The sequence below is a fragment of the Triturus cristatus genome, chromosome 11 (assembly GCF_964204655.1).
Source record: "Triturus cristatus chromosome 11, aTriCri1.1, whole genome shotgun sequence".
Classification (NCBI taxonomy): Eukaryota; Metazoa; Chordata; class Amphibia; order Caudata; family Salamandridae; genus Triturus; species Triturus cristatus.
Genome location: NC_140594.1, coordinates 734,859,925 through 734,881,705, shown reverse-complemented (window position 1 = coordinate 734,881,705; position 21,781 = coordinate 734,859,925). Strand labels below are relative to the sequence as shown.

Genomic DNA, 21,781 nt, shown 5'->3' with positions numbered 1-21,781 from the left:
AATGGTGTACACATATGTTTCCCAATCTAGGACAGCTTTGTTTTCCTTGGTAGCAGGTGGCGGGAGCTTATTTTGACGAGGTTCAAACGCTCCTCCCATCTTCGCCCAAACAGCAGCAGGCCCTTCCGCGTCAGCAGTAATTGTGCAGGGTGGCACAGGGAGGGAGAGTGAAAATGAGATATCAGTAGACGGCATTAAGGCCAGACGTGGAGGGTCCTCGTTTAGTGACTGCTCACTTTTTGAACCACCGCCAGGCAAGAGAAGGGTTAACGCGCACGCTGTCCGCGGACGGGCATCCGTTGCTGCGAGCAGGTTGCTTCAGACGCTCACCTACACGGGCAGGCGGTGGCATGCCGCTGTTCCCCGTCCAGCCTGCATCATTTGCTGTTCAGACGCCGGTACTGTGGAGATGAAAGGAGGGTGGAATCTGTTGCCTAGATAGGATTCTTTAATGAGGAGCGGAGCCCCTGGGACCCTGGAATCTGAGCAGGAAGGATAGCGCTCCCCCGCCCGTCTTGTTTCCACACTCGCGTCTCCACGGACCCTGGCCAGCGGGCCTAGGCGGCGGGAGCTGTCCAAGGTGCTAGCATGCTGACAGCCTGCGTGCGGGGTACATGCAGATTGCCCAGGCAGAAGCGGGCCCGGTTGCTGCTGCTGCCGCTTTCGGGGGGAAGCTTCGCTCTTTGTTTCAGAATCGTTCATTAATCTACACTACTACCGCGGCAGCTGGAAAGGACGGCGCCGAGGAGAGCGAGCCAGCCACAGGGGAGAGACGGTGCCTGGATGAGCCGCCTCGCCTCAGACCCCGAGCCCGGCAGCAGCGATGAGAAAGCACGTCCTCGAAGCACCGAGAAGACAGGACTGGAGACTTGTTTCACATGTTGTGGTTAGGCTAATACACATGTTCACATGAGGCACCTGGGCATGCAGGGCGCGATTGCATTTGATGGTGCTGTAATCCGTGTGCCAAGGTGGCAACATAGCATGCAGTTTACGCGCCGGATGACCGTTCTTTGCACATTAGACGAGCCCTCTCGTATCTGAATGTGGACTTTAAGTGGCAAGGACGTTTCTGCTTTGGGGACTTCGTTTGCCGCCAAACTTTGAAGGTCATTTGGCTGCTGTGCGGGAAGCCTGTTATTTTAGTAATGTTGGTATCGCCAGGCTGGATGGACACACTGCCACAAAACAATGCACTTTAATTGAAAACACGGAATTTGAGTGCAACCCAGCTTCTAATGGTGCTTAAAGCTTTTTCGGACTGCACTGAGGTCAAACCCAGCAAGTGGATTTTTTAGACAACCACCTTTCGTTATTGCACTTACCTGTGTTCCCTTGGACTGTACTTTGGGTATGTACATTATTTTTACTTTTTGTTCCAAGTTATCACGTTTTGCTTTAAAATGTCCAATGTAAAAGTACCCGTGTTTTGTTTTTGCTCTGATCCTCTATCTTCTCTCTCTCACGGTCTCTCTATACTTGCTTCTTGATCTCTCTCTCTCTCTGGTTCCAGCACTCACATCCCTTCTATGTATCTTTCTTTTCTGAACGTTCTCACTCTCCATGTCTGTTTTTGCAGTCGCATCTATCTATCTATCTATCTATCTATCTATCTATCTATCTATCTATCTATCTATCTATCTATCTATCTATCTATCTATCTATCTATCTATCTATCTATCTATCTATCTATCTATCTATCTATCTAACTATCATTGTCGCTCTCTCTATATATATACGTGTGTGTGAGTGTGTGTAGGTATATAAATATATATATATAATGTTGTGACTGTCCATGTAATTCCATTTTTTACAGAAATTCATTGTATGCAACATACTATTTGAATCCCACTTTGTAAGTTGAGATACTCGTCTGAATTGTTTCTAAAGAGTGCATGTCCAGGTATTCGCATTTCATAGCAATGGCGTTTTTCAGCTCAAAAGCCTCCGCTCTGTCGGGATAGTTTGCTAAAAAATAATTTCTAAAGAGCTACATACAATAAGGCAGGCCTTCAAGTTTTGGTCGCTCCTCGGTTCTGTTTGCCAGCCCTGTTTTTCTTACTCTCTTTAAAATGACGGTTGGTGGAAGGGTAACGGCCCCCAGATCTCGTTAATTATTCATGTCTGGCACAGGTGCTGGCCGTTAGAAACCCTCCCTGGCTACAAGTGTATTTAAGACTCAGCTGTACAATATTGTGACACGCTCGCACGTTAGTTATTGCCTGGTTAATAATGCACGAGGCCCTCTTGGGGATGCCGTGCTCGGACTATCTGGTGGTCCTAGTCGGAAACACTTCTGTCTCCAGCTGGAAGTCCCTCCCCCTGCCCTGTAGAGTGTGGGCGCGTGTCTGTGTGCGGCCTCCCCTCTTCCCGCCCACATTTTAATACGCTAAAAGCCTTTTTAATGATTGCATGGAGTCAGTAAGCTACTTTCATTCTCTTCACTTTGAGTGAAGAGCTTAACCCGGATGCCAGGCGCTCCTTCGCTGAGCCTGCAACACGCATGAATCCTTCAGGATATGACCTGCGTTGTCATGGAAATACTACACGAAACTGGAACGCAAAGTCGGTTATGCTATGTTGTTTACATTGGAAAAGAGAAGCCTTTCTGTGGTACTATGCAGCATAATCACGTCAATGTGTGTGCTGAGACTCAATGTGCTAGCATAATCACGTGATCGAACACAGCTGAATCCCAATCGTGCAAAGATGCACGAGCCATTTCTTATTTTCACACATCCGATAATTCTTATTATTGTGTCTTCCGGGAGGCACGCATAAAACAGAGAAGGGCATGTTGTGAAATACTCTGCAGCGAATTGATGGCACTCTTCCACTATAAAACAACCAGCACGCATTTAGAAAGCATGTATGGTTTTATTAAGAATTAAATAACATGTGCATATATTATTTCTTAAAGTGGGCGATATTATTGTAGCAGCACTCCCGTCCCCTTAGCCATGTTTATACGCTGCCTGGTCAGCAACATGAATCAGTCAGGCCAGCAACATGTTGTGAAGCAACCCCACGTTATAAACTAAGACTGACCACAAAAATGACTGCATGTGTCAGAATAGTGGTGCTTTGGAATCAATAACGCAGAAACACTTGCAGGTGTACGAATAGTTGCGCTTTGCAATCAATAACACACAAACAACTGCATATGTCAGAATAGTGGTGCTTTGCGATCAATAACACACGGAAACACCTGCAAGTGTACGAATAGTTGTGCTTTGCAATCAATAACACAGAAACACCTGCAAGTGTGCGAATAGTTCGCATTGCAATCAATAACCCGGAAACAAATGCATGTGTCAGAATAGCAATAACACAGAAATGCCTGCATGGGTCGATATAGTGGTGCTTTGCAGTCAATAACACAGAAACACCTGCAAGTGACCGAATAGTGGTGCTTTCAATCAGTAACACAGAAACACCTACAAATGTCTGGGAAATTGTGGTGCTTTGCAATCAATAACACAGAAATGCCTGCATGTGTCGGAATAGTGGTGCTTTGCAATTATTAACACAGAAACACCTGCTAGTGTACGAATAGTGGCGCTTTGAAATCAGAAACACGTACAAGTTTCAAAAGAGGGGTGCTTTGCAACCAATAACACAGAAACAGCTGCAGGTGTCTGAATAGTGGCACTTTGCAGTCAATAACACAGAAACACCTGCAAGTGTATGATGAGTGTCACTTTGCAATCAAGAACACAGAAACACCTAAATGTGTACGAATAGTGGCACTTTGAAATCTGTAACACAGAAACACCTTCAGGTGTGCAAATAGTAGTGCTTTGCAATCAATAACACAAAAACAACTGCATATGTCAGTACAGTGGTGCTTTCCAAAGAATAAAACAGAAACACCTGCAAGTGTACGAATAGTGGTGCTTTGCAATCAATAACACAGAAACATCTGCAAGAGTCCGAATAGTGGTGCTTTGCGATCAATAACACAGAAACACCTGCAAGAGTCTGGCTTGTGGTGCTTTGCGATCACTAACACAAAAACAACTGCAAGTGTCAGAATAGTGGTGCTTTGCCATCAATAACAAAGAAAAACGTGCAAGTGTACGAATAGTGGTGCTTATAAAGCAAGGATGCAGAAACACCTGCATGTAGCGGAATTGTGGTGCTTTGCAATCAATAACACAGAAACACCTGCCAGTGTCTGAATAGTGGTGCTTTGCCATCAATATCAAAGAAACACGTGCAAGTGTACGAATAGTGGTGCTTTGCAAGCAAGAATGCAGAAACACATGCATGTAGCGGAATTGTGGTGCTTTGCAATCAATAACACAGAAACACCTGAAAGTGTCCGAATAGTGGTGCTTGGCAAGCAAGAATGCAGAAACACATGCATGTAGCGGAATTGTGGTGCTTTGCAATCAATAACACGGAAACACCTGAAAGTGTCCGAATAGTGTTGCTTTGCCATCAATAACAAAGAAACACATGCAAGTGTACGAATAGTGGTGCTTTGCAAGCAAGAATGCAGAAACACCTGCATGTAGCAGAATTGTGGTGCTTTGCAATCAATAACACAGAAACACCTGCAAGTGTCCGAATAGTGGTGCTTTGCAATCAATAACACAGAAACAACTGCATGTGTCAGAAAAGTTGTGCTTTGTGATCAATAACACAGAAACAACTGCATGTGTCTGAATAGTGGTGCTTTGCCATGAATAACAAAGAAACACGTGCAAGTGTACGAATAGTGGTGCTTTGCAAGCAAGAATGCAGAAACACCTGCATGTAGCGGAATTGTGGTGCTTTGCAATCAATAACACAGAAACACCTGCATGTAGCAGAATTGTGGTGCTTTGCAATCAATAACACAGAAACACCTGCATGTGTCAGAAAAATTGTGCTTTGTGATCAATAACACAGAAACACCTGCCAGTGTCTGAATAGTGGTGCTTTGCCATCAATATCAAAGAAACACGTGCAAGTGTACGAATAGTGGTGCTTTGCAAGCAAGAATGCAGAAACACATGCATGTAGCGGAATTGTGGTGCTTTGCAATCAATAACACAGAAACACCTGCAAGTGTCCGAATAGTGGTGCTTTGCAATCAATAACACAGAAACAACTGCATGTGTCAGAAAAGTTGTGCTTTGTGATCAATAACACAGAAACACCTGCCAGTGTCTGAATAGTGGTGCTTTGCCATCAATATCAAAGAAACACGTGCAAGTGTACGAATAGTGGTGCTTTGCAAGCAAGAATGCAGAAACACCTGCATGTAGCAGAATTGTGGTGCTTTGCAATCAATAACACAGAAACACCTGCAAGTGTCCGAATAGTGGTGCTTTGCAATCAATAACACAGAAACAACTGCATGTGTCAGAAAAGTTGTGCTTTGTGATCAATAACACAGAAACACCTGCCAGTGTCTGAATAGTGGTGTTTTCCAATCAATAACACTGCTCGCGGAGTGCACGCCAGCATTCACCTCCACCCTGTGCGCTGTGCACATTAAATATATTTAACAGATTGCACTGGGAGATGACATTCATTTCTGAAACACAGGGGGTCAGTGACATGACCTTCAGTCTGTAGCACTTTGAAGTTATGGTAATGCAATCCCTGCCATGTCACAGCAAATGGCCTCTCCCTTCATTCATTTGTGAAGAAGAAAGATGAGTGTCTCCTCCACGGGCTCCTTCAGCACAAGTGCAAGCCATGCAGCCGGTGTCACAGATCTGTATTGATGCTGTCAGATTTCATGGAGCAAAACGCGTCTGCAGTCTGCTTCTTCAGGCAAAAACGTCATCATGTTGGTAAATAGCCACCACTAAAAATGATGAGTTGTTAAAGGTGATTTTTTTTAGTTTTTTTCTTGGTTTGTTGTGTACATCCCACTCCCTGTGCATCTTTACTGCTTCTACTGTGGCTTGAAATTGGCGAATCACAAAGGTTTCCTCGTTACAAGATGGTGGGGGGCACCTAGTCTGAGCATCAAGAACGCCACAGTCCTGTCTACCGAATTCTGTAAGCTTTGAAGTCATTTCAATAATCTTTATTCGGATAAAAGAATATCCATAAAAGATGCACGTCATAAAACAATCATACAATCCATTAAAAAAGTTTGAATCAATGATGCACATAACATATAAAATCAATAATAATATTAAAACCCCTATATTCAAACAGGTTAGTGGGATAAAAACGGGACAATCAATTGCAGTAAACCTTTATATGCGACTATCATGCATTAAAAAATATAGAATGTATCTGTAAGCAGCCAATAGGTCCTACGCAGTTATCCACTGCCTACTTCAATGGACCTCTCCTCTAGTAATTCTTAATTTGACTGCCAATCGCAGAAAGTGCACAGTGCTAAATAAAACAAAAGGGTCAGTGGACAGTTTAAGGAACAGGAGGGCCACTGTCTACCGAATTCTGTAAGCTTTGCCAGTCATTGCTGAATGTGTTGATGAAGGTCTTTCTTTGCCTGCCATCCTCCCTGTCTGGCACTTTCTCTTGTCCCACCCTCTCCCAGTTTTGCTGCCTCTTTCTTGTGCATCTCCCCATCTGTCCGAGCTCCCGGTGTTGGCTCCCCCTCGGTGTGCTGCCTTCTTGTGACTCTGTATCTGTGTCTGTCATCTCTGTCTGTCACCCTTCCCCGTCATCTTGTCTGTCTTTTCGATTTGTGTCTGGTTTGCCTCTGTCTGATACCGAATGTCTGTCAGTTTCTTTGTTTGCCTCTATTCTTAAGCACCTAATGACGTGGCTACTCGGCACATCTGACAGTGATGAGGGTGTGGTCAATGGAAATGCGATTGTATATATTAATCTCTCACCAAGATCGTCACTTTCCTCCAATCAGCAGCCTTAAATACTCTTTGTGATGGCTGTTCTGCGGCGCTTCGGCATGGGGGAGCGTCGCATCACGCTTCCTGATTCTTCCTGCTGACTTCAGTGTCAATGTCCACATGCGTTCTTTTTTGTAATGATTTAAAGCAATTATATAATAAAGACTTACTTATTTAATTAACTATCGACATACAATCATGTAGTGGGAAGAGCTTTTGTTTTCTTTCTTCCTGATTGACACAATCGCTTTGCCCATGTGTTGCTCTGCATGCATTTGGCATGACCCTTGTGATAAACATACAAGGGCAATCGCATGGGGTGAAAGTTCGAGGTTGTAGGCTTACTTTTGATACCTGTGTAGCTGAGTGGCCGGGACACCCTACCGGGTTTGGTTTTAAGGGTCTTTGCTAAATGTGATTGTGTTGGCGTTGTAGCCGTTTTAATGAGTTACGGGTTGACACACACTGGCAGGAGGAAAGTGTTTGGATGAGAAGTGCAGATGAGAGCACCGGTTACCAAAATGGTGAACTTTAGGACCCCCACGCCATCCCGTGTAAGCTCTAATGCCACTCTGTTGAGTATTATGTGTTCTACAAGGGCACCAAGACTGGTATATAGTCAGATGGTATGCAAACAGGACTAATATGTTCACAACTTAGAAACTATCTCGCGCTCTCTCTTTCACATATATGTACACACAGCCCCCCATAAAAAACAAACGCACGTGTTTCCATTTTTTCAATAAAATCAGCTGATCCCCTATTTCTTAGAATCCTGATAACCCAAGGCTTTGTTCTACCTTTTCCAAATTGAAACCTTTCACCTGGTGTCCAGAAGCTCCACGAAGATACTCTATGGGACTCTAGCATCATGCGTGCAATTAGAATGTCTCTTTCAGGATTGCATTCCCTAATGTTGACATTATAAATCTTTTACCCTCTTTCCCCTTTTCGGGATTGTTCACTTTTCCCTCCCTTTCCATTCCTTCTATGTCCATCCTTCCCATGTAATCCTTTCTCCTTCCCGTCCATGCCTATCCTTTCCCGTCCATTTCCCTTTCTCTGTCCCATCCTTCCTTTCCCTTCCAAGTTTCAAAGATATGTCCTGTCTTATTCCATGTGCAAATTGTATCTAGTAGTTCATGGTAAAACATGCCCAGGGAAAAGAGATCAGAAGTTGGGAAAATAATGTAGTGCTCAGATGTGCAGACTCCTATTCCACATGCTAGCCCTAATTCTGACCTAAAAACCTTGTAATCAATCAATAACTTCACCCCCACAGTCACATTTGGTGATAAAAAGATGTGCCCTGGATGTGAGTTCCTCCAAAGTTGCAACAAGGGTCTTAGTCTTGGGTTACAAGGAGGGTAAAGTTAACTACAAGAACAATATCAGAATTGATTACAGTTTATTTAACATCCCGGCACACTTCCACTCTATGCGAAATCGGAAGACATCTGTAATTGTGCAAATTATTCATTGACGTGGAGATTTCCCAAAGGGAAAGTATCCACACCGTGCCCATGGTGTCGCTAGACAGGTTTCTTGGAGGTCTTGCACTTCATATATGGTGCAACAAATACACACATCCATGCCACTAATCACCTGAGGAACCCTTTTCATGTTTCATGTTTGGAGGTGAGTTTTAGTGCACATGAATCTGTCACACTTTTCCTCATAAGAAAGAATGTCCGAGGTGTGACTTTCCCTTTTTCATTGGTAGAAAAACTGATGCTTCTGTTTGATGTGAGCTTGTTAGAAATGGGATTTCTGGTTGGCTAGGGCATGCGCCTAAGCCAGGTAGAAACCATCACTCTAGTCAGGGCAAGTGAGTTACACACTGAGAATAACCCCTGCTCACCCCCTTGGTAGCTTGGCACGAGCAGTCAGGCTTATCACAGAGGCAATGTGTAAAGCGTTTGCACAACACACTCACAAAGCAGCGACACACTAGGCACACCACAAAAGAAACTCCACGCAAGGTTATTTAAAAATAGCCTTTGTGTTATCCATAAAAACACATTAGAACACAGTCACATATAAATCACTGTGCCACTAGCACTTGTCATGACTTCACAGGGAATACATAAATCACTTAGGCCAGTCGGGCCACTGTCATAAACAGTACAGTTAGGGACCAGCAGCTACTGGTAGGTTTACACTTAGCATAGTCAGAACATAACTCGCAGTGCACCACAGTAAACACTTGCAGCGTGTACATATTATCAACACATCCCCTCACTGTACAGGTGGTGTAACCCTAGCAATGTAAACATAATCACATTAGGGCATAACACATCACAGTATGGCACATGTACCATAAGCAGGGCACGATATGAGGCATAACCAAAATAATGGTACTTAGCAGTAGGTATAAATCATAGCCACAGTGCGCCACAATAACCTCACAGCGTAATCAGGGCCTGAACATGCCTGCCCCAAATACATTCCTGAGAGTCAAATTGCCCCCAACATATGTAGGGCACCGAAGTACCGGCACCTCTACTCCAATTCTGCAGCCACAGAGCTTCAGCACTTACTGTGTGGGCTGCGCAGTAATTGCAGCAACGGAACCTCCATCGAGGGTCTCCTCCCCATCCTGCTCTCTCTCTGGTGCACCCAAAGTAAGCGAGGTACCACGGGTAGGGGCAGCCCCCGCGAGCGCACAGCGCCTGGGTTATCCACAAAGAAGCTCAGCCGCACTCACCACTCCTTGGGGGCTGAGCGAGTTAGGTTGCAGCCGTCTGCTGCAACCGGCGACCAGCGCTTCTGTGCTCCAGGTGGGTCAATGGTGGTGCTCCGATCCGGCCCTCAGGGGCTGGGTAGACACAGGGCGCAGTCTCCATCCTCCTTTCCTCTGTTGCGCGGTCCCGCCTTGCCCCTTCCACAGCCAGGTTCAGCCACACGGCTGGTTGCTCCTGCCTGACTTCCGGCATCCGCGGGGGCTTCCCTCTGGGTGGTGACAAGCCACGATTCCTTCTGGGCTCTGTAGAGGGTCCAGAGTAGCCCTCCTTCTTGACCCACAAACTTGGGGTAGGCTCCTGCCCTAATTTGGGATTTACAGCATCTCCTGCTGCACATTGAGGGAGCGAGCCCGCGTCTCGGGCTCTGGCGGTGATTTCTCCACCCCGCCATGCGCCTCTCGAGCGCTGAACACAGAAGTGCTCCCCAGACATAGGAGCCCACACCCAGGGCTCAAGAGAATAACCCCAGAGTGCCTCAACTTAGGTCCAGGGCAAAAAGCAGTCCTCAGGCCCTGTGCAGCGCTCAACACGCGCTACAACGCCCAGAGCAGCCTGCAGGAGCAGCCCACAGGGCTCCTTTTCATGCAGATCCCCCTGAGAACAACGGGGCATCCTGGTTTGGAACACAGGCAGCAGGCCAGCACACATGGTCCCTGGACATAGAGACAGTTCCTTCAGCAAGCAGCTCCCAAGGCAAAGTCCCAGTGGCAGTTTCCTGCAAGCGCAGTGTCTTCTGTTCCAAACAAGCTCCATGAAGTTCCAGATTTCCCCCGACATGGGGTCACAGCCTTAGTACTTATACCAGTAAGTGTCTTTGTCCTCCCCTGGCCCAGGGCTCTGAGCCAAGTCCAAACCAGTTCTGGGGGGGACTTTGCAAGTGCACAACACTCCCCATTGTAAGTGTAGGCCCTGGCCCCAGACACACCACAGGGGGTGGAGCCATCATTGTGGAAGGCAGGCACAGTCCTATTCAAGTGCAGGTGCTACTCCACCCACCACTCCAAATGCAGACCAGGCCTATTCAGCCTAGCGCTGACTCATCCAGACTCTCTGGATCCACTGCACCTCCCCAGCCCCTATCACTCCAAAGCCAGACAGTCAATACACATCCTAGCAGAGGACCAAAGGCATATAGCACACAGAAATGCCTACTTCTAGAAGTGGCATTTCTAAAATAGCAAAACTAAATCTGCGAACACCAATACGCAGCATTTATCACCACTATTCCAAACATACCAAACTTGATCACTCTACCGCTCTCATGTCAGGAATTAAAACTGAAGCACATATCAGGGAATCCCCAATGCTTCCCTATGGGAGGGCAGCCTCACAGCAGTGAGAAACGAAATGGGCCGTTTGTCACTACCAGGCCATGTCATACAGTTAAGGCACATGTCCTACCTTTTACCTACACCTCACCCCACCCATATGGTAGCTAGGGCCTACCTTAGGGGTGACTGATATGTAGTAAAAGGCGAGTCACAGACGTGGCAACCACTTTATGTGCCACATCACAGCGGCAGTAAACTGCGCATGGAGGCCCTGCAGTGGCCGGAGACGGGTTTGAAAGGCTACTTTGGTGGCTGGCGCAAGCAGGGCTGCAAGCCCACCAGTAGCATTTACTTTACTTGCCCTGGGTATAAGAGATACCATTGTACAAGGGACTGACAGGTAAATTAAATAGGCCAAACAGGTGTAGACTAATCTTACTAAGTTTACCCTAGAGAGCAACTGCCCTTTAGCACTGATCAGCAGTGATAAAGTGCCCAGAGTCATAAAACCACCAACGACAGGTCAGAACAAATACAGGAGGAAGGCAAAAAGTTCTGGGATGACCCCACAAAAAGGGCCAAGTCCAACAGAGCTGATCTTAAGTTTTTCTCTCTAATAGATGTTTCATACTTCTAAATCCTTTTCTTGCTGATTTGGCTCCCATCTGGAAACCTTCACCTAAGGAACTTCATCAACGATCCCTGTTCTCTTTCTCATTTATGTGCTAGAAGGCATCAGCTTTTCATTATTGGAAACTCAGTGGCACCTCTTTGTCACTGGCCTCTTTCGAGGTTGGGCACCTGGACATAATCTCTTTGCGAGGTCGCCCATATAGAAACTTGATGTCCTTGACTTCTTACTCTCAGAGTAGTGACTTGGGTCCTCCTTCCATTGAAGAAATCAGATTTGGTGCCTCATAGTCTGTTACAGGGTATTCTCCATGCTGCCCTTTGAAGATATGGCTCATTATATAGATTTTTAGATCTGATCTTCTATCTTTAGAGCTAATCCTAACATTTATTTCGGAGAGTTTGTCAGTAGTCCTCTTCAGAGGTTCTGTGGATGCCTGTACTTAAAAACAATAATTGGATCATTTGCTTCCTCCTTATTATTGTTAGTGACAATAGACATGTCTTATAGATCACTGCATATATCTTTAATAGCTTGTTTTGCTGAAAAAGTATTACATACTGTAGCACAGACTAAGATCAAACTGGGTCAATCAGTAACTAATTTCAGTTTGCATGCAGTGTTATTTGAGTTAATGTGTCTCTTTACTCTGCTTAACTCACAGGGTCTCCTATAACGTTGTTCACTGTATATATTACCTTATTTAGGTCTGATTCATGTAATAAAACATCCTCGGCCAATTGCATAGGAGCTTAAGTAACTGTTTCTGTTTTTTCTATAATCGTCATCTCTCGCTATATAGACATGCCATAGCATGTGGGAACAGAATTTTATGTCTGGATGACAATTCTCCATCTTTACGGAGCTATAAATTATTTTATGTATAATCTCCTGAATGTCTTGGAAAGTTTATTGTGACTAAGGCCCCGATTTATGATTTGACAGATAATACTTCGTTTGTCAGTGTGGTGGAGATTACCTTCTCCATCCTGACAGACTACCATTCTTCAAATTTAGTAGTGCCCACTGGCCCAGTGGTCATCTCTCTACATTGAAAGGAACCGCCTTCACTGTGGTCCCTTTCTGTGCACAAAAAGTTTGGTGAACATCTGCCATCGGATTTGACAGCTATTTATCAACATTTTCTTAAGTTTTTGTTTTTCAGAAACAAGCTTCAAAAGACGGACGAAGCTTGTTTCTGAAAAACAGAAAAATGATGACGCCCACACTTTGGAAGCTTACTCCCAGGGTGCACAGATCAATATGTTTTTTCTATCTCTCACTACCAGACATTTCCCCAAACAAACATGGCGGGCACGGTAATGTCCTTCCTCCGATGGTCTATACTCCATTGGGCCATTGGAGATTTTCATTGACGAAGGTAACGAGGGATTCATCAACAGAAAACCTCTGCCCATCTCTGAATGAGGCTGTCGGACCTGGGGTTGTAAAGTAAAACCCTATCAGCCAAAATCGAAATCAGGCCTTAAATATATATATTTTTTCTAGTATGGAAGTTGCACAAACCACATCCTCTAATACTCTACACAGTCCTATGACTTCCCTCCATTCAACATTGATTTCTAACATCCACAGCATTTAATCATTCTTTAAGAAAGGGTCCTCTATCTTTGCACAGGTTTCTGTCTGCTCTCCCTCTGTGTTTTCTTTTCTTTTGTCTCTGTGACCACATGTGATGTCTTTAGTCAGGTGTTTGATTTATTTATTTTATTTATTTATTTTATTTTGAAGGTTTTATATAGCGCGAACATGACCCTTGCGGGTATCAGAGCGCTTTACAAGGGAAGTAGTTAACAAAGGAGACAATATACAATGGCAACATAGTGTTTCGGAATAAAGTCTTAAGTTCCAACTGGTTATTCTAAGAGTCCGCATCAATATTTAAATAAATTTCGACATGAGAAGAGACTTGACTTCTTTTTTGAAATAGACAGTTGAGGGGTTGAGTCTGATTTCTGGTGGTAGTGCATTCCAGATCCTTGGAGCAATACCAGAGAAGGCGCGGTTATATGTTTTCTTCTTGGCAAACCTTTGAGGCTTCAGAAGAAGGTTACTGGCACTCCTGGATGATCTGTTTCCACACGCAAGTTCCAGTTTCTGGGCTGGATAACTCTGTGTGTTGTGATGGATGGCTTTATGCGTCATGCAGGCGATTTTTAATTGAATTTTTGCTTCGAAGGGTAACCAATTGAGCGCTTTGAAGTCAGGAGAGATGTGGCTGTTTCTTTTAGAGCCTGTGATGAGCCTGGCCGCTGAGTTGAGAGATGCTCTTAGGGGGGCAGTTGTAGATCTAGGTAGTCCACAGAGAGTTTCACTACCATATTCTAGACTGGGAATTAGTAGTGCTTGGACTGCCATCTTGAAGTCGTTTACTGGGAGGAAGGGTTTTAATTTTCTCAGAGTGCTCATCTGAAAGTTTGCTCCTTTTGCTGCGGCATTGATGTGTTTTTGCATGTTTAAATTACCGTCCAGAGTTACTCCCAGAGACTTTGCTTAGTCAATTATGAGAGGTTGGCAATTGAATGCTGTAAGTTGTTTAAGCCATTCGTGTATGTTGGATGGATGATTTGGTGGGCTGATTAGTAAGAATTCAGTTTTCTGGTCGTTTAGTTTGAGGTGGTTATCAGTCAACCATGACTGAGTATTTTGTAAAGTTAGATTGAGTGATTTGATGTCATCTGGAGAAGTTATCTTTAAGTATAGTTGCGTGTCGTCTGCGTACATGTGAAAGTGGATATTTGAAGATCCGAGAATCTCCGTGAGTGGCTCCATGAATAGATTAAACAGTGTAGGTGAGAGGGAGGATCCCTGCGGAACGCCTAATGTGACTGGGACGGTCGAGGACAGAGATTGGTTGACCTTGAACCTTTGGGATCTATTCAGGAGGACAGAGGTAAACCAATTTAGTACTGACCCCGATAAGCCCATTCTGTATTGCAGGAGGGCTAGAAGATTTTCATGTTTGACGGTGTCGAAGGCCGAGGATAAGTCAAGCAGGATAAGTAGGCAGGTTTCGTTCTGGTCTAGGATTCTTAGTGCGTCATCTACTATGTGGGTCATAGCCGACTCAGTACTATGACCTGCCCGGAAGCCAGATTGGAATTTGTTGAGCAGGTGGAAGTGAGTGATGTGGTTATCTAACTGGCTGAGAACACATTTTTCTAGGAGTTTAGCCAGAGTTAGGATGTTGGAAATTGGTCGAAAGTTATTTAGGTCCGTGGGGTCAGCTGTCGTTTTTTTTAGGATGGGGGAGACTTGTCCCGCTTTGAGAAATTCGGGAATGGTTCCTTGAACTAAGGAGGCATTGATAATCTTTGTCCAGAGTGGCAGTAGCGCCGGTATGAGGTCTTTGAGGTAGTTTGCAGGAAGAGGGTCTGAGAAGTGATTGGAGGGGTTCAAGGACGTGTATTTAGAATAGCTTCTTTGCCATAGGTTGTGAAGGTGGCCCAGGATGCGTTATTTTTGAGGGCAAGTTTAGATGAGCCAATGAGTGGGGTTGCTGGAATATGGGATGACAAATCCTTCGGAGTGGAAGATTGAGCCAAGGAGGCCTTAAGGAGATCTGTTTTCAGGAGTTCGGTTTTTTTCGTGAAGAAGGAGGAAAATTCTTCAGAGCTGGGTGGAGAGCCTTGACCAACTTGATGAGGGCGGACTAAGTCGCTGGATTGAGATTTGACTAGTTCAAATAGTCTTTTGGGTCGGTTCTTGGCTAGATCTAGCTGATTTTTGAAAAAGTTTGCTTTTGAGAGTCTGATCTTTCTATAGTACGAGTTTCTGGTGGAGCGGAGCAGATTGAGATGAGCCGTGGAGGGCGAAGACCTCCAGCGCCTTTCGGCAAATCTCAGGGTTCGTCTGTCTTCATTGAGTCTGCCGTCATACCAGGGTTTCGAGTCTTTTGCGGACATCCTTTTCAGTTGTAGAGGTGCGGTTGTGTCTAAGATCGAGGAAATGGAGTTAAGGTAGTGTTGTGTCAAATCTTGAACATGCGTTAGGCCTTCCGGGGGGAGCAGGATGTTGACGCTGGCAGATGTGGAGAGGTCTGTGTGGGGCTTTTTCAGAATCCTCTTCCATATTTTAGGTCTCGCAGGTTGTACTGAGCGTAATTTGACTGATTCCTTGATGAAGAAGGTGATGGCATGGTGATCGGACCAGTCACAAGGGAGTATTGTGCAAGCTGTATAGCTTCTGGTTTGGCCATAACCAGGTCAAGGGTTGAGCCCTTGACATGAGTGGGGCTGTTGCAGATTTGGGTGAGGTCAAGGGCGGAGAGGAATGTTTTGAGGCTATTTACTGCAGGGTCGTTAGGGTCGTTACAATGCAGATTGAAATCACCAAGGTATATTTGGGTGTTGCGTTGACCAGTGTGAGTGGTCACAATATCCATAAATTGCTCGATGAAGGTGATGTTATCGCCTGGCGGGTGGTAGAATATGTGCAATGAACAGATTGGTTTGTTATTACTTGTGACCTCTAGGCGGAGGTATTCACAGGAGGATAGATCCGGAGAGAGTGAGCTGTTCACTGAAAGAGTGGTCCGGTGAATGCAGGCGATGCCGCCTCCTGGTCTATCGGGTCTATCTAGTCTGGTGATGTCATGATCGGGGGGAACCAGAATGTCTAGGATCGGCGTGGAATACTAATTTACCCATGTTTCAGTTAGGAATAGGAGGTCGGGGTCATGAGTGAGTGTTAGGTCCGCTATGTCAGCTGCGTGTTTTGAGGCTGATCTGCAGTTTAGTAGAATGCATTTGAGACGTGGCTTTGTGGTGGAAGGAGGATCGAGTGTTAATGGAACTAGCAGCAGATTCTCCAGGGTTACCCCTCTGTTGTTGTGGGTAGGGCTTCTATGTGTTGTGTGATGTATGGTTTCAATTTGGGAGGGTTTAATCATATTGAGCGGTTTAGTCAGAATGGACGGGTCAGCAGTGGATTGGCAGGGTTTGGAGGGGTCGTAAGAAAGAAGTAGGGAGTGTATGTCCTTAGCAGTTAGCGTATTTATCCTGCGGCACGGTCGGGTATTGGAATTTCGGTTAGGTACTGTTCTCCATCTTAGGGGTGGATATTTAGGGGATCGTGGATGTCTCTGGTGTTGGAGAGTGGGGCTGTTGCTGTGAGGGTTCCAGGTCTTATCTTCGGCATATCGTCTAATCATGCCCGATCAGGTTCCGTAGCTTTTGGAGGTCATCCTTGATGATTTGTAATGAGAGAAGGATTGCATCAATTTTAGGGTCTGATGTAGGAGGCGTGTTACTTGTTTGGTCTAGGAGGAGGGTAGGGGTGGATGAGTTTGTGGTGTAGATTGGAGGGTGGCAGAGATCTGAGGCTGCGTGGCAGGGTCTACAGGTAGGGCTGTCCGGGGAAGGGGAGGGGAGGGTAGCCAAATTGGGAGGGGGGGAGGTATGTGTCAGAGGGGTGTGCGTCGAGAATAGCGTTGTGGAAAGGTTAGGGTTTTAGATGGGAGGGTTGCATTAATCTGAGACTTTATAGTGTTATCTAGCTATAAGGCTGTCTGGGGAGGAGGAGGGGGCCATAGCCAAAGGGGGAGAGGTGTGTGTCAGAGGGCTGTCTCGTGGCATTGAGGTGGGGGTATGGGGGGATAGGTTCGTAGGAAAATGCCTTGGGGGTGTTATCGGCGTGGACATGGGGGGCGTGTTTGGCATGGGGGGGTTAAGGAAATCGGGGTGTCCGTGGCAGGGGGAGAGGGATTGAGTACTTTATCTTTGATGAGAGGAAAGACGTTGTCGAGTAGGGATAGGTTTCGGTCGTATGATTGCATAAGGATGGTCCCATTGTGATAAATGGTGATTGTGGCTGTTGATTTGTAAAGTGGGGAGGGGCTGATATCGATCTTGAGACCGTGTGCTGTTTTCCTGGATGAGGAAACAGAGAGCAGGGCGTAAAAAGGCTTTCCTCCATTGGGCTCTCCTCTTTGTGTAAAAAATAATGTCGTTGGATGAAGTGCCTTTATTTGTAGAGTAGTAAGGGTCTGATATTGGGGTTTCGGGGTAAGTTTTTAGCAGCGAGTGTTTGAAGCGTTTGGCTGCTTTTTTTGAGAGGTTGGGGGGGTATTTGATATTATAAGTATGTTGACCTGTGCACTCCATCGTGCTATTGGCGCTCAAAGGAGGGTAGACAGGAAGGGGGTGCTGCCCTAATAGTGGGGGGTGATGTGCAGCTTGAGATGGGGATGATGAGGGGGAATGTGAGGAGTCTAGTGATGGAGCCGGACCTGTGCGTTTAGGGTTGCGAGAGGAAAAGTAACCTGTTAAGGAGAGAGGAGATGGGAAAGGGAGAAGAGTGAGAGGAAGTGGGAACGGGGGGAGGCGTGAGGTGAGCGAACGTGCCTATTAATTGAACTGGATGTTATTAGAAAGGGTGCTGTAGTGAATTTTATTAATTTTCCAGAGATTGATCTAGAGTCTGCTCGTAAATATCCCAATCCTATGGACATTAAAGCCAGTACAAGATGGCTGCTGTATTTGTGATTCTATAACTCTTACTTGAGGGTGCAGCCCTATGTCTCTCTCTATGTACTCCGAGTTGGGTTGGTCCTTTTTCCCCTTCCTTGTCGATTCTTGAGGGGAGAAGTTCTTTCACTCTTTCCACGCTCTGCACTGTCTGCATGGGGTCCAGCAAGAGACACCAAAATGGGTTACAAAATGGATCCCCTGTAGTGTCCCCGCAGGCAAAGAAGCGAGAAAGTGGTACTCCAAGAGACCACAAATTGTGCAAGATACAAAGACAATCCGTCTGGCTCCAAGATAGGTTTACTGCTTAGATGGTTACCTACATAATATTAAGGATTTTTTTTGCCTCCTTCTTTACCATCTGCTCTTGAGATTTTCCAAAGAGGACATGAATATCAATGTTTTAAGATAAAGCTCACTTTTAGCTAAAGCTGCCACTGCAAGGTGTACAATTGTAAAAAAAAAAAAGAACAGAAGAGTAGCTGGAACTGAGCTTGTTAAAGTTTTAGCATCACTGACCTTGTTTGAAAGCATTAGTAGAAGCCCTCCCTCAAAATTACCTTGATAAAATTCACACTCTCTACTTAGGCACTCCTCAGGGGGGATGGTGTGCTAAAATCCAATTGCAAGTCTACTTAATGGTGTCCAGTAAATATTTTGGCAGTTAGCACGTGATGTACAGCCATTTAAAAACTGAATTTCCCAATCCAGCCTAAGCCTCCTATATGCTGTATACCATCCCTATTTGTGATTAGGTTGTGAAATGCAGGACATGGAATCCAGCAGTTTCTGGGCTCTCAAGAGTTCCCATGGGTTATTATGTTTGCCCTTTAGAACTTTTTAGTTTTGGGAAAACTGCTCCTACTAAATTTCTTATGCTGCCTTAAAAATAGCTTATTACCTGGGAGTGTCATGAACACCATGACAGTTCTCACTAATTCAGTTTTCATTCCTTGTATGTTGCTAACATTTCTCTATATTTAATGGAAAGTGGGAAGTTCTTAGAACCCACACAAAAAAGCTGATATCATCATGTGTTACAGAAACACACGGGAAACGCACGGGTGTAAGGAGACCAGGAGTACATAATGCTTGAAAGTAACACAGGCCCCTAATCAAAACATATATAGGTTTTTACTGGGAGAAACAATTATGCCCACACTCAATGTCCATTAGACAAATAAAATCACATTTATTTAACAAATAAATCAAATTGGTGGGTGGATACACAAAACACACAAAAACACAAAATTAAATAAAACAAACTCATGCAATTCACCAAAATGCTAGGGGTAGCGGAAGTGACATCACATAACTTCCCTTTGGTCTAGTGACATCATGGGAAGTCACATCACATGATCTGACACTGAATTCTCCCAGGAAGGGACATCGCATGACCTTAATCCGAATTACATCACACTAACACTACTGAAGTTAAGAGGCTCTTAAGAGCACAATTATATAAAAACACAAGTTACTAACATAAATAAACATCCATTTTATATACCACCTACATTTTACATAGGGCACTGACACATAAGCAACTTTATACATTTCCATTTATTTTTTTCATGAAAGATTATGTGTTTATTGAAAGAGGAAAATATAGTGCCACTAAAAGAGAAAATAATACTGGGAAGCCCAATTATTTACTCTCCGGATTTAAAAAGTCTTCCCATTACATACCATGAGCACAAAATGTATTGGAAAATTACAGAAAGACACATAAAAAGATTTTAAAGACATTATTGGTTTTCCTCATGTCTTTCTTCATGCAGACCAGTGTAAACAATGTTATTGACATAAATTGTTCCTTAGTGTTGTTAATGCATTTGGTTAGCATCACTTATACGGCATTATCACTTACTAAAGCAATTAAGGTTTTTATTCAAACACATCATTTTCTATACGTTCACAGTTATAAAAATCTCCAATATCTTGTTTAAAACGAAATATTTTTTAATACATTAAAAAAATATTCATCAGGGTATACATCCCACTGCTGTATACTTATTTGTTTTAAATTCAGTGCTTTGGTTCACAACTGAAGCTGCAGAAGGTAAAAAGTACACATCACAGCACCATTTACCTTTTAATGTGTTCTGTTCTTGCGATTGGCTTTGCCACCTGTGAAGCCAGGGATCACAAATGCAGTGTCAGAGGTCACAAGGAGCAGGCCAGGGGTCACAGCTGAGGCCCCTGGCAACCCCTAAATGGCATCCATGCCTCAGACACCATCTTTAGATTACTGTCTGCTTTTTTCGTGGAACCATTTTGGGATCTATCACACAAAATTAGCAATATTAGAGGGGAATGAATGAATATATTAATCCAGCTCATAGCATGCTATACACAGCAAGCATGGCCATAAAACTGGGTGTGCTCATCTATTCGCATGTTAGTTAGCATGGCTTACTTTTGTCCATTAGCACCTATTTCAGTAAGGCAGGTAGGGCGGCTTGCTAAACCCAGGGATGGCGAAATGATCCTCAGAGCCAAAAACAAAGATGGAGGCAACAACAAAGAAACTATCTAGGCCAGATCAGCTTGGCAGTCCAGTAATCTAGTAAACAGAGTCAGGCAACGAATCATAATCCAAACTACAGTATGCGAAAATGCAGCCGTAAACATGTTCAGTGAGTTTAAAAAATAATTGAACATTGTGACACATTAAGCCTACATACAGAATGTAAATAGTACAAAATGAATGAACAAGTTGAACTAAAGCAAAGCAGTGCCCAGGTCCTGTGGGGGTACTTATACAGAAAGAACATCTAAAGGCTGGGAGACCATTGGAAGCCACCAAAACACTGACTCTTAGTAGCACTCTAAGCTGCATTGCTCACTACTCCTTCAAAAGTGACACGCACACACACTAAGCTGACTTGCAGATGCAAAATAGCCCTTTCCACCTAGCCGCCATCCCTTGGAAATGTTATTTACATAAGTGAATTTTATTTGAGACTATGAGTCATAGAAGGTTTAATAACTTGGACACATTTGGGTACAAAATTACTTGCACAATTTTTGCAAACCATTGTGAACCATCTCCTTCACATTTACTATTAAGCATTATTAAGATATTTTTTCAGGTCCATAAAAATATAAAGTGCAAATGTATATCTGAGCAAATGTGTGTCACTAAGCTGCATATTTTTAAAGTTTCCACTCACTGTCATCATCCAATAATCTTTATCTGATTAAAAAAAGTAATCATAAAAGACACAAACATATTTAAAAGCTAGGGACGTGACATCTCATGATCCATAACACAATATAATGTTAAGCATTATTTGTAAAAAAACAAACTTCTAATAAGACTCAGTTAAAACAGTGACAATTGACCAGCAATAGGGCAACGTGGTCGGAGGGTGGCAGACTTATAAGATAAAAGATTTCTACAAACAGTGTAATTATTAACATTACAAACAGGGTCACCTAACGTCTATTCATAACTTTCTGCTAAGTTTGATCGAACATTGGATATATTCAGTGCTTTAAGTGGACAGGTATTGCCTGGTACTGACTACCTGCACTTTTGTAACTTGAAAGGAAGAGTAACTGCACTTCTCAGCACTGCCTCAATACATTTAATGGAAGAGTACTGGCACTTCTCAGGAGGAAACATGTGCTCTAAATAGCGAGTACCTGCACTCCTATTTTTCCATTTAAAGCACTGGATATTTTTGGCCACCGCCAAACAAATGGGAATCGCGGCTCACGATTGAATACAAAGTATGGCAGATCTAAGTTGTCTAAAATCAGCATCAGGAGACGTTTCATTAAAGAAATATGAAATTCGTAAAAGAACATAGGGGCATAT

The 21,781-nt window shown here is 44.2% G+C and overlaps 1 protein-coding gene across 2 annotated transcripts in view; it reads left to right on the top strand.

Moving 5' to 3' along the window:
• The first annotated feature begins 256 nt into the window (after window positions 1–256).
• The window catches only part of NYAP2 (neuronal tyrosine-phosphorylated phosphoinositide-3-kinase adaptor 2), a 956,845-nt gene continuing 935,320 nt past the window's right edge, over window positions 257–21,781 (top strand). For both annotated transcript variants that reach the window (XM_085634389.1, XM_085634388.1), the window contains exon 1: window positions 257–1,351. The gene's annotated coding sequence lies outside the window, so the exon portion shown is untranslated. The remainder of the gene's footprint in view (window positions 1,352–21,781) is intronic.